This window comes from Scatophagus argus, chromosome 3 (assembly GCF_020382885.2).
Source record: "Scatophagus argus isolate fScaArg1 chromosome 3, fScaArg1.pri, whole genome shotgun sequence".
In the NCBI taxonomy this organism is placed as follows: domain Eukaryota; kingdom Metazoa; phylum Chordata; class Actinopteri; family Scatophagidae; genus Scatophagus; species Scatophagus argus.
In genome coordinates, this window is record NC_058495.1 from 2,860,063 (window position 1) to 2,873,886 (window position 13,824).

A 13,824-nucleotide genomic window follows, 5' to 3' on the forward strand; every position below is an offset into this window, starting at 1 on the left:
TCCCCATCAGTAAACATCTGCATCCATAAGACACTTGAACTTACAGTTAATTAGAAATGAGATCCATAATGTTTTATGACTGTTGATATAGTGCATCAGAAAGCATTATGTGTGTTTATGAAAGTAGTCATAAAGCATCATGAATGCATTATAATGCACTATGGATGCCCCCATAATTCACTATAGATGTGGTCTTCAAAGAAATCTTACCATAATGATTATTACTGACTAAAAACCTACTGCACAATGATGAGCATGAGGCCTGTCAGCAGCACTGTTGAACTCCATTAAGATAATTCTTACAGCACTATTCCCTGATGATCATTTAAACTGTTGTGCTCCAAAAATACCCAAATGAAAAATCAGCCTTTATGAGCTGTGCAATAACACACTGATTTCACAACAGCTTTTTGGCCTGGGGGCAGATTTTACCCCAAACCTGCAAACACCTACCACACACACACACACACACACACACACACACACACACACACATTATGCATAAACCATCTGGTGGTATGTCAATTCAACACAATTCAACTAAATAGCTAATCTTCCCCTGGGGAAGTAATACCCCCACATTGGCTGGCAAGAGGTGCCAATCACACACACACACACACACACACACACACACACACACACACACACACATACACACACACACATACTGAAATGCATAAATGCAGATGCACAGGGACCATGTACTTTGTTAAACCTGACCAGTATCACCCAAGCTCTGTTAATTACCATCACTCTTTTCAGTACTCACACAAAGCCACACACACACGCAAGCCAAGCACATATAAAAGAGGGAGAACAGTAGAGAGAAGGGATTAGGGGGAAAAAGCATGCCATGCAGTCCAATATAAGCCTTAAGACAGAAATCTGCTTTGCATTGCAGATTTATAATCAGCAGAAAAGTCAAGGAGAGAGAGAGAGAGAGAGAGATTCATGGACGGAGAAGACAGAGAAAGAGGAAGGCATGGATGGAGAAGACAGAGTTTGGCAGTGGAAGCACTGAAATAGGTCAGTGTTTCTCTCCACATGTGGAACCCTCTCCACTCACTGCAGTGCATTATAAATAATAGCACACAGTGACACACTGAGGCTGAGTGCACATGCAGGCAAGAAAAAGGGTCAGTGAACGTCACATACTACATACTACACATTACTACACATGGCAGTGGAAAATAACAGATACGTTGTCACCAGGAGGCTGTCGGGCCAAGAACATGACCCCCTATAAAACTACATCTCATCTAAATCTCAGCAGGAAAGTCAACAGTTCCCAAAATATGAAACATGACTGTCATATCAGCGCTGGATAAGAGTGGTAAGTGTTCATGTAAAATGTGGACAACAGGTGGCTCAAGGCTTTTTGATTTATTGACTACTCCAGATAGACTGAGACTGCTCCTCAGTTAGAGCAACATTTTCTACTCTTCACTACTTATTTACTTGTCCACAAGACATATCAGACTACATGCTGAACCTGAGGAATAATAGCATTGGCTTTTTGGCTTTTAATAGTTTTCACAACCTGCTCAACATGCAGTGGTGATTGATAAGGGTGGGCCAGAGTCAGACTTTCAGGATCAGGAAAGTCAACACTCAAAGCATCACAGAGCAGGTCAGAAAAGTTGTCAGTCAGGTAAGAGAAGGCTGATTTATGATGAATTGTCATACTCAATGCCTGTTTTCATTCCTGATGCCCCATGTTTGATAAATCAGCCCACTACTTCTAGAGTCTCATAGAGTCCAAATGTTGTACTCCAGCAGGATGGTGGTGGATGGTGGAAGTGGCTGACTTCAAGTGTACTGGAGGAGACACAGGGTTGTGTACACTCTCCTCAGGACGATTTACCACAGCACACTGTCACTAGATGACATTGTTTCAAGGGCCCAGTCACAGGGCAGCATCAGCACGACAGAGTCTGGTTGTGGTAGTGGCTCGGGGTTTCAAGGGTCAGTCTGCGGGTCACAAACATTCATGCACAAGTCCTGCACTAAGCTGCCAGCTTCGCTTTGGCAGTGTGTGCCCGACTGTTGCACTCAAAGTTGTTTCACATTTCTGGTTGACCTAACATAGTTTACCCATGCTGACACACACACAGACACACACACACACACACACACACACACAAGGTGACCTAATAGTCTAGCCAGAACACAACCAGGTCAGAATTACCTCAGGTTAGCCTGAGGGTCCACGAATTCAGGCACACATTATCATCACACACACACAAACACACACAGACACACTGAGTACTAACGTTACATTCATGGGCGCTTCTCTGAGGCCATTGGACAAATGGATAAAATTTCGTCTGGTCTCTCCTTTCTCAAACAGACTGGACTGTTGCAGGCTATTCAACAATTAACATGCTCATTTGCATTTTGAGTGTACAGTATTTTGTATCAGTGAACGCTGCTCACTGATCTTCTATCAGAGTGGAAATCAACACATTCTTGAAACGAGAAAGTGGTTTCCCTATTGGCGTACTTACATTAAATTGTTACCGAGTACTCACAAAAAAACTGTAATGTAAAAATAGGGTCCAAAATAAAGCCCCAACTGAAATTGCAGATGGCACAAGGTTAGTGATCATAAAAACACACTAGTGGCTAGGGATTTTCCTGATGACCACATTGCCTGACATTTACACAGAAGTTTAAACTTAGACCGGTCAAATAGTCTAAAAGTAAGACAACACTCAGAAAACAGTCAAAGTTGAGCACAATTTAAACCAAAGAATATTTATGAGAGCAAGTTGAAATCATTAATCCTTAGTGAGCACTGTTAGCACAGTTAAAATGTTAGCCCAACAGCTAACTCGCCAGCACTTTGCAGATCATCCCTCAGCTTTGTTTTTCTCATGACATCTTCTACACTCTCGTTGATGCTGTTAGCTTGTACTATGGCTCCCTCATTGGTCGAGTACTCATTCCCATTCAAGCTAAAAACTGCAGAGAATTAACATAAATTTGCTAAATAAGACTGTTGAAGAAATTGTTTAAAATTTAAATTCCCTTATTTAAAATGAGAGAGAAATCCCTGTCATTAATACACATTTAGACTACAGAGGTTTTCATCATAAATGCCTTGGTAGTGTAAAGTCTGCTGGAGTAAATTACATTTGCTGGTCTTGTCAGGCCAAGTGTAGAATGAATACATCAGTTGATCTTAAGTCTCATTTCCTTATCATAGCCCTCGCAGGTTTTACATTTCTGAAGAGAGACCACTTAAAATGCAAGAGCTAGAAGGTTCCTCACTGTCAAATGAACTGTGAAGGCAAGCATGATTAGCATGACTGGGGCTTGATTATTACAGCTCCAAACACAAGGCCTAATCAGCTCTCAGAGGATTTCATTTGGACTCATTTTTGGATTATTTTCCCTGGTTTCAGAGACTTGCAAAGAATTTGTAACAGCTGGTTTTACTTTTAGTTTTGATTTGGACACAAAGGATGTCCTCTTTGTCTTTTACAATGGATCTCATTCTGCAGACAGAATTCATTCAAACACACTTGTACATATGGGTCTGTAATTTTCATATTTTTGACTGTTACTGTCAACCTCTCCTTTAACCACGCACAATTGCACATTAAGTTCATTGTTGTGCGTCCTCTTTGTCCGTGCAGAGAGAGCATTTACATTCAGTTCGGCCCACCCAGCACACACAAACATTCACACACTCTTTGTAGCAGCAGCCGATACTCCATTGTTCCACTGCACTGGGAGATTCCATTAGAATTATTTGGATGATACTCAGAGCTAATGGTGCTCTTCTGGGATAAACAGGGTGGGCAGGACAGAAGCGGTGAAATGTTTTTCATGTAGATTTGTGTGTGTGCATGTGTAAACATGTCCCAAAATAGGCAAATGCATCCCTCCATTTTCCCCTTAATTTCATTTAATGATTTTGTTTCTAATGGTGTGTGTGTGTGTGTGTGTGTGTGTGTGTGTGTGTGTGTGTGAGTGTACATTCATTCTTCGCTATGTTCATTGAACTGCTAGCAGCTACATTATGGCAAACTGGGCAGACATTGAGGGTCTACAGACATCCACAAAATGGTTTTAACCAAGATGATGTGTGAGACCCTCAATTATTACAATTTATTGTTATAAAATACTTTTCTGTCAAGGAACAAATGTTTTGAAATTGTTTCAAATCAACCTTCAAATTTCTTTTTATTTCTTTCCTTGACTGACAAAGAAGAACCTGGAAGAACCTCAACTGACATTTAAGAACCTGGAACCAGCAGATGTTTGACAGTTTTGTTTTAAAAACTGAAACCATTTGGTTATCAAAATAGCTGGCAACTAATGTTCTTTCAACAGTTTAATTGAATCAGAAAATCATTCTTAGAGGATAAACCAAACTGCAACTTTGAAAATTAACACTTTGTTAGTGGAGTGGAGGACCTCATGAGTAACAATAAATCTCACTCTTTGCTCTCACTTCTTAATGTGATTCACATTTTACATATTACTCACTTATTCATTAGGTCATATAGATCCATGTTACACTAAGTATTTTTTCCACTTAATTCCTCATATGATTTTTTACAACAATTATTTAACAAAAACTCTATAAAATATTATCAGCAGCCTGGGAGGAATCCAGTTATTTTACCTTTAAAAAAAAAAGTTTGTTCTAAATACAAACCCAGTACATTCCCCCTGCCAAGTCCTTTTTTATCTCTCTCAGACCGTGGCAAAGCTGGAGGCATTAACACGTTCACTGCCCCGTCAACCATTCCTATGACCTCCATATGTACCCAAAGCATCACCAATTCTGTTCTACAAACACCCCAAAAATAACCCTCCACCCATCACACACAATTACCCTCAACAACACATACTGTCATGGCTGCTGGGAGCCCTGCACACACGCATAAATAAAGTAAGTTACAAGCAAGTCGGCAGTCACATCGCAACCCGACAGCCACAGGGAATCACAGCCCCTTAACACTGACAACACGGATACACACAAAAAAATACATAAAAGCAGAGAGAAAATCTTGATGTGTGAGTGTCTTAACAAGGAAATGGATCAGGGAAATGGATCAGACATCAAACATCAGTTCATATGAGTGAATGAGTAACTGTACAAATGGCAATCAAGCATCTTTTACACAGCAAATACGTGAGTGCACATTATGAATACAGTAACTCACACCGTCTGGAGTGAATACTCACGTCTAACACGCAGCACTGACTTACGTTCAATGATGTGGACACTTATCTTCCGTTTGCCCGCCCACTCAGTCGTGACCACTTAGCAGACCTGATGAGACACAAAGAGAACAAAAAAAACCAATATTACAGCCTCTCGCATCCTGCTGAGAAAACAAATGACAATGTACAGTTCATTAATCAGTCGAAAGGGGAAGCTTGCAGATGCAGAGTCGAACTAGGCGATCATATGAGAGGCTGTGGGTGACTGTGGCTGGACTCCTTCACAGGCCATCATGTAATTCTGAATAATTCTACAGCTAAAGGAGCTTAAGTTTGTTGTTCAAAGAGAGACAGTTTGCACTAAATAAGTCTGGAGCGTAGACTGCAGTCAGATGTGCTGATTGCTCATTGGTCTTTGTTAGTCTGAGGGCAGGAAGAAGCAGACAGCAGCAAGCGCACACACACACACACACACACGCCTCAGGACTGTCTGCAGCAGTGTTGTTTCTTCAACTGTGTGCTTGTGCTTTCAAAGAGCGCGTCTGTATGCCAAACGCTGCCCTTAGGATCACAGAATGCTCTTTCCCTCTTACTTTTTGTCCTTGTTGTTCGCACACACTCACACACACACATAGAAACACAGTGTAACACACAGTCTGCCTGCCTGGAGGTCTATGGAAAAGCCTCTGTGGGAATATAAAACACACGCTGTATCTCCAGTACAGTTTGTACTACAGTGAATGCAATAAAACCACCCGTTTCACACAGTTTCTTTGCCCATGCACTTAGCTGTACCAGCCACACCTCAAACGCACACGTTATTCATTCTCTGTTACTGTTAAACTGCAAAATTAGTTTATCATTGTACTATAATTGTATCAAAAGCTGGGAATCTACATCACCCACAATGCAACTGGGTAGCAGACAGTTCCATCACAGATTCGAGTGTGTTATGTTTCAGCTCGCTTTTTATCCTCCAAGTTTGTTTAAACTCTTCCCAGCTGTCACCCAGCAGCGATAGTCTCAAAGAGAGCGCAGGCTGGTCATTTTAAAACACCAACAATCAATACTGATTCTGTTGTTGTTGTTTCTTTTAAGTGACAGCACTGATTGATAAATACAACAGTTTTACTCAGAATCCACTATATTTTCAGAGAGGAAAACTTTGCTTTCAAGCTTGTACTTGTTTTATAAATTAATTTTGTTGTTGTTATTCTTAAAATATATAATACAATAATACGTAACACATATAATACCTGTACATAAAAAAAACACACTTTGGGAACCTGACAACAAAATCCAACAACAAACCTCAAACTACCAGCTGGTGGTGAAATCCACAGTGTCCTGGTTTCTGTTTCTGGTCTTGGAGCTCAGTTGGTCTCATGCAGGCTGAGCTTCTGTCTCATTCGGTTACAGTTCTGAGCATCCATATCTTCTCTGAATACTACAAGATGTTGCCGAACATAAAAAATGTTCTTTTCGTGTGCCTTTTCTGGGAGCTATTTTAGGCCTATCTCATTAACCTAATGTAATGAAGACTCCACAGATATGCTGGCTTTATACTGTATAATATAATGCATCAATCAGTGTAGTCTGCTGCATTATAAAAAGTATATTTAGAGTGGTTAAACATTCAAAATATCACAATCTATAATGTGTTACATCATCTTTAACTCAATCTGATGACTAAAGAGTTCATCCAGTGTGTGTTTAAGAAGTACATCCTCCTCCGACTACAGTATGCAACGTATCGAACAGCTGGGGGAGACATGTTTAACTGGGTTAAGTGCATTGCCAAAGGGCACAGTAGTAGTATGCCCTACTTGTGTGTAAGACAGCCGCGCTGTGTGATACTCCTGACATGCACAGCAGACACTCTCCTTGTCATCTTGTTCAGCGCTGTCTTCGCTGTGCCTGGGAACATGTCTGAAGTTCTGAACCTGACCCAGCTTCACCCCATCAACACTGTCTTTGAGCCAAAACTGACCTGACCAGTGCAGCAGCACAATGTCAAAAAAAGGCAATTGTTTTAAAAATGAGTGCGGCAGTGGCTACAGTTAAAAACACAATCCCCACTACATGGTCCGCACTCTCATTATTTTGGCCTGCATAGCTGAGTGTAAATGGTCCCACTCACTGAACTATGACGATCATGTCACCGTTGGCCACGAAGGTTGCTGCTGATACTGCATGGCAGTCATGAATTAAGTTTGAAACCTTCAGGAAATTAAGATGCAAAAGCCTACCAGAAGTAGAAAAAATATAGTAGAATTGTAGCACTGAATATGGATGTTATTTTGAAGTAGTCTACAATAGTCTAGTCCAATTTATACTATTATATACTCACTTTATATTAGCAGTTGATGTTGGCTGCTTGGCCTGCCCATTTTGTTATATATGATGAGTTTAGATGCTTGCTGCTGGTTGATGAGCGATATCCAGCTACCATCTCAATCAGCTTGATCAGCAGGACACCCACAGCATGTCAGATCATAAGAGAGCTGCAGCCAGCTGCTCTGTGGAGGTTCGTATTTAGCTTAATATTTCCACAGGGCTGGGGTTTAGTCTCAGGACCAAATACACTTTCTCTCTAGTTACTGAATTGATTTGAATGTTTTGCACCTGATATGGAATGTGAATATGATTAAATTAATAGTAGGATTATTGAAAAAATAATAAGGTGTAGGTATAATGTGCTGAGGACAAAAAATAACAACCATTTATGTGCTTATATACAGTACTTCCTATCATACAACAAAGTGCATGCTAAAATGTTAGCATTGAGTCTAATGTTCATTTCAATATCACAAATTTAAATCAAGTCATTGTCTCAAATGAAGATAAACTTGTCCATTGTCCTACACACCTGTATGTAACTTAACAAATTCTTTAGTACTCAAGTATCCAATATCTATAAACGGCAAGTGACGTGTATAAGTTCTATATTACACTTTAATTAAACAGTTTGGTCTAGACCTGCTCTAATTGGAAAGTGTCACGAGATAACTTAGACCGTGATTTAGCACTATATAAATAAATTGAATTGATGGGAAAAATATAATTGACATGTGCGTTGAGTTTTTAGTTTGACCTATGTCTCTTCTGCTAACACTGAGGTGGAGGGGTTTATGACCTGTTCTTGAGCCAGCCACTGCGGGTCAGTTCAAATGTTGGGGCTTCGCTTTTGAGGGGCTTTCATGTCCTCCTTTTTTATAGACTCAACAATAAAACAAAGTTTTATAGCATTCATCCTCTGTATTTATTTGCTCATACTTCACACACACACACACATTGGGAACACCTACTCAGTATCACCCAATGAAGAGGTTCAGATATCAGCAGTAGTATTAGGAGGGAAAAAGAAAATCATCCCGCTATAGTTAACTCAGAATACAGAATACCAGCTCTGTCTAAATGAAATGTCCAACAGTAAACAGGGTGTGTTTCCAAGCAGACTGTACATAGAACATTGTACATAGTGCAGTCTATAGCAAATGTGTGAAGTGAATAAAGAAAAAACTGATTCTGATGTTGTTCTCCATCAAACACACCCCAATGTAGTTTCTCTGACCTGCTTTTAACAGCCTCATGGGACAATAAGGAGTTTGTGTGTGTGTGTGTGTGTGTGTGTGTGTGTGTGTGTGTGTGTGTGTTTGCCAATGTGGGCACTTTCATGTCCAGTCTATCACCTGCTATTCCCTGCTGATCTATAACAGGTCTAGTACTCACCATTTCACTAATGACTGTCCCAGAAGTGTGTGAGTGTGTGTGTGTGTGTGTGTGTTCACTTCCATACATGCATATTACCTTCCACCCACCAGCCTCCTATTCACCCTCTGGCTATGGCCTTTGAACCCAGTAGTCAATTACTGTGCCATACACACACACACACACACACAATGGCTAATAAACATAGTAGAAGGTCACAGGTTGAGGGGGAATTTTCTATAACAATGACATCACTTCCTTGGTATAAATGAGCTTTACAGGGGTTGCCATGACAACCACTCTCAGGAGCTGATGGAATAATTGGGGAAAGTAAGGAAGCTGTTGTGTTCATGTTTGTGTGTAATGACATAATATGCAGTCACTGACTTTAATTAACTGAATTTATTTATGAGAATCAACAGTCAGAATCTTTCTCTTATGCTCGTCATCCATCATGAAAATATTTTCTGATTAGGTCAGTGGCGACGTTATTCCTATGTGGTTATGTAGTTGAAAGCGTGAACTCATTTATGTGCTTTATGGGGATGTGAAATCTGAGATAAGACAGATGGCTGACTGAACAATTCTGTGCTAATGACAAAAATCCAATCAGAAAACATACAAAGAGCAAACATGGCTTCCTAACTCTCTTCACTGTTCAGCATGTCTACCTCCAGAGTTTTTGGACTCAACGAACACATAATACAGACCCAGACCTGTGACCTCTGTCATAATGATAACAATTAATTTATTTTGGAAAAAACTTTTAATATAAGCAATTAAATCAAGCCTTAATTTCTATATCTCATCTCTACAGGAAATATTTTCCCATTAGAATGTTTAGATTAGATTCAGCACTGTACTATGTTACCAAACCCTTCCGATGAACAGTTAAATAGACATGATGTATGCTGGTGTGAAATTAACCCTCCTTTTCTCCACAAAGCTCAGCTCAATTAACCCTCAGCACTTGTATGGTAAGCAGAGCAGGAACAAAACAAAGCGGTGTCAGATTGCAAACCCAGCCCTCTGCACTGAGCACCTCCTCCAGGGAAAGCAAGATGGAGGAAACTAGGATGGAGGATGGAGGGGGTGCGGGGTGAACGCGTGGTTGCCAGGCAATACGTGTGTATATGTGGATGTCATGCATGGCAGGAGCTGCAGCTTGATGTTGCAGAGTGACCTACTTTTAATCGAAAGGGAAATAATGGACGAATGGAAAGAGAGAGTGGAACAGGAGAGAAGGCGAAGTGGGGATGCAGTGGGAAGACGAGCAGGTTCACTGGTATATTATTTTAAAGCAAGACAGAAAAGAAAGGAACAGGAGGGGAAGACAAGGATGGACAAAAAGAAAGAGAGGTGATAAAGAAAGAAAAAGATGTCCCAGAAGGTCAAGCAAGAGGGTGAGATGAAAGGGAAGAAAGGGGAAGCTGTTAAATGGAGAGAGAAGGCTAAGTAGATTGACTTGTCAAATATGTGTGTGTGTGTGTGTGTGTGTGTGTGTGTGTGTGTGTGTGTGTGTGTGTGTGTGTGTGTGTGTGTGTGTGTGTTTCCAACCCTGAAGGGAAGCACCCTGCGGCTCAATCCCAGATAAATCAATCCCAGTGTTCCTGGAGTGATGTGAGCAGAAGCACTTCCTGTGTCCACACAGCCTCTTTTATGAGGCTTCTTAATAAATGATGGCTGCCACCTGCAGCACTGGGAACACCTGTAAGACCTGTCATCAGCACGGTTAGACAGACCTGTGCAACGAAGGTAGAATATGTTGATGACAAAAGTGCAACATTCTGTATACTTAGTGTTTTCTGACTCTGTTGAGCACCATGAGACCCATCAATATAACTACTGCTACTGCTGTAGTACTACTTCTACAGTTCACGTATAGCTCCTTTAGTTCCCTTTCAGATACTTAACAACCAGTAACCCATTTATTTCACTGTCAGTGACCGGTTACTCAGGATGCAAACCCCACGCTCCAGTATCAAAATCCTGTACTTTGTCCATATTTATTATACTGTATATAAAGACAATTGCTAGAGGACAGGGTTTGAAATGGAGGCAACTGTTATGGTTTTTGTTGTAATCATTTGTCATCCTTTTTGTGATTTAATATCACATCTGCTGTCAATCACAATGCCAGCAAACCCTGAAAATACCTGGAACTTTCAGGAAATTGGAAGAATCATAAGCAAAATGTGTGAAAATGGCCACACGTTATCTTCCATTCAGTGTCTTATGTGGAGAAGAGCTATTACTGTACTTCACACAGCTTATATGAAAAGGGCATCCGACTTAGACAAGGGAGACCACCATTCGTTTTGCATGGTTTCTTTTCACCATGATTATATATTATATTATGTTTATTAATGTAATCATGATGACGAAGGTCCTCTACCTTCTCTACCCTCTACATTAACAAAGTAGTAATTTTAACACAAAGCTAACCAAACTTTAACATCGTGTTGTCCCACTCTGAAATGGGTTTAAAGTTGCAGACATTTTAACCTGTTAAACATGAGTGTAACTACTAATTTTGTGGCATGGCTTCATCTAATCACATATTTCCTACCAGGGCTCTGATATCATTCATTGTCATTGCTTTCTGATACAAAAAAATGGAACAGAGCCATCATTGCTGTTACCTGCTGCACTTGTGCTTATTTTTCTGTGACAAGTCGTGATGTCCTCTGTGAAAATGATCCAATACACCATACATCTTGCAATTGCAGACTGCACACCACAGGCATTGGAGGACAGCTTGACCACTATAATCCGTGGAATGGGAAATATCCATTATATCAGGTGTCAGTTTTTCATAAAAGATCAATATCAGCCACAATCCCTGTCTTAGTCTAACCCTTATCTACTATATGTAGTTTCATTAATTCTAACCAGGTGACATCCACAATCACACTATATGTTTTTAAGCATGTACACAAAAAAAAACTTTTACACAAGACAGAACAAGCAGAGCAGACAACAAAACCACATCATGCCAAGCCATCTAAATCCTCTGCAGCTCTTCCAGAGCTGTGAACCAAAGCCACAGTCGGGGGAAACCCAATCAGTTTGTTACCCCCTGTCAGTTTCTACACATCACATCCACAAGACAGGACGGGGGCAGACAGACAGGAGGCTGAGGGAGGAGAACAAGAGGGAAAGAGGTTAAAGATGGAGTGGAGATGAGAGACAGAGAAGATGTGGTGTCAGAGGAGAGAGGAAGACGGGAGGTTAAAGAAAGTAAAGAGAGAAACACAAAGATGTAGTACTGACAAGTGTTTCAATTTCTTACAGAAGGTAAATAATAACAAAAGAAATGTGCTGAGGGGTTGCTAATGAAATGTTTCCACGTGAGCTGTATTCCGAATCCGAATTACTTTATTTATCCTCGAAGGGAAATTCTTTCTTAAAGTGATTAAAGGAAAATATCAGCGGCATAGAGCAGACAGAATAGGGAGGAGAAAACAAGGAATGAGAATGAAGACTACAAAACACTTCTCAACAGGGCAGTTTATCTGCCTGGTCACATATAAAAGCACTGACGTTTGCCATAGGATGGACAGTTTGGTATGCGACTTCCTCGGTGACCCAAACAATAACATAAAACAGTCAATGTCTACTGCTTCAACTGGCAAAACAGAAATTCCAGAGCTTTACCTGGGAAATGTTGGCATTGCACCAGCTGCTATCATGTTTTTTGTTTTTTCATGTCCACTAAGACTCTTCTGCCTAGACCCACCCTACTGTGCTGTGATTGGCCAGCACTTGCCTTGGCACACAATGGAGCATTTGTGTTATTTATGTGTCTTATAATATGTCAGTATTTGAGTGCCTTAACAGTCAGAATTATGGCCAACAAACCAATATTTAATGTTTTCATTTCTGAAAATAAAAGTTATTTGCTATAGTGTCTGTATATCCTGCTGTGAAGAAAACATACATACATACATATAATCACCTGGACCTGTTTGCAGCAAGGCTTCCTGACAGTTTTTTAGTTTGGTGTGTTTCCACACGACTCCTCCGTAATTCACCTGAAATATTGAAGACCTCCCGCTGACATTTAAATCACACTAAAGACGTCCCCCCCTCACCTTTGTCACGACATCACGTATTCATGACATACAAAGAGGCCATTTAGTGATCCCTCCAGGCACTCTGTTCCCAGTCAAAAACCACACCCACCCACTGGGAGCTGGCAGCCACCCAAACACCTTTTAAAATAGCCCTTATATGGTGATGGTGAACACCCAGCACTATAAGAAGCTTTGTGATATTAAAAAAAAGGACCACTCAATACTTGATTTAACCATTCCTTTGTATAGTTTTGTGGCCAGAGTCATATTTTGGTGTTATTTTTATATGAAAGTTACTTCAATATGAGGCAATATTCTTTTCATTGTAAAGTATCCAGCTCCGACCCTATGCAGCCATCAGACAGCTCTAGTTGTGAATCAGTGAGCATGCACTACAGCAGATGAGAGGGCTGCAGCCGGCTGGAGGTTAAATAAATGTTAGGTCGGCTCTGAGGCTCAGCCAGAGGCTTCTGACAGGACTGCTGTAGCTGTGCTCCACTCGAAATGGCTTATTAAGGCTGAATCCTCACTGAACGCTCTCTACCTGTGCGTGTGTATGTGCGTGTGTGTGCTTCCATACTTGGTGAAGAGTAAATGACCTTACAAAGACACAAAGGATTGTTCAGATAGTGAACCACTGTACATGTAAAGGCTGATTATGACACTGATATGAACTGACTGGTGATTCTTAAGATCATGGTGAGTCCATACCGGTCTGTGCTAAATACAACAGGTCAGCATCAATAAAATGTCACCGTGAATGACATCATTTAGTTGTAAAGGGTTCATATATTTTGCCAAACATCTTTCCAACTGTAAATGGAACACTTCTGAACATGATCCTGCACTTCACAAC

General features: G+C 40.6%; 1 protein-coding gene across 15 annotated transcripts in view; it reads right to left on the reverse strand.

Moving 5' to 3' along the window:
• Positions 1-13,824, reverse strand: part of nfasca (neurofascin homolog (chicken) a) — a 121,293-nt gene that overhangs the window by 53,052 nt on the left and 54,417 nt on the right. For all 15 annotated transcript variants that reach the window (XM_046381333.1, XM_046381340.1, XM_046381380.1 and 12 more), the window contains exon 2: positions 5,227-5,290. The gene's annotated coding sequence lies outside the window, so the exon portion shown is untranslated. The remainder of the gene's footprint in view (positions 1-5,226; positions 5,291-13,824) is intronic.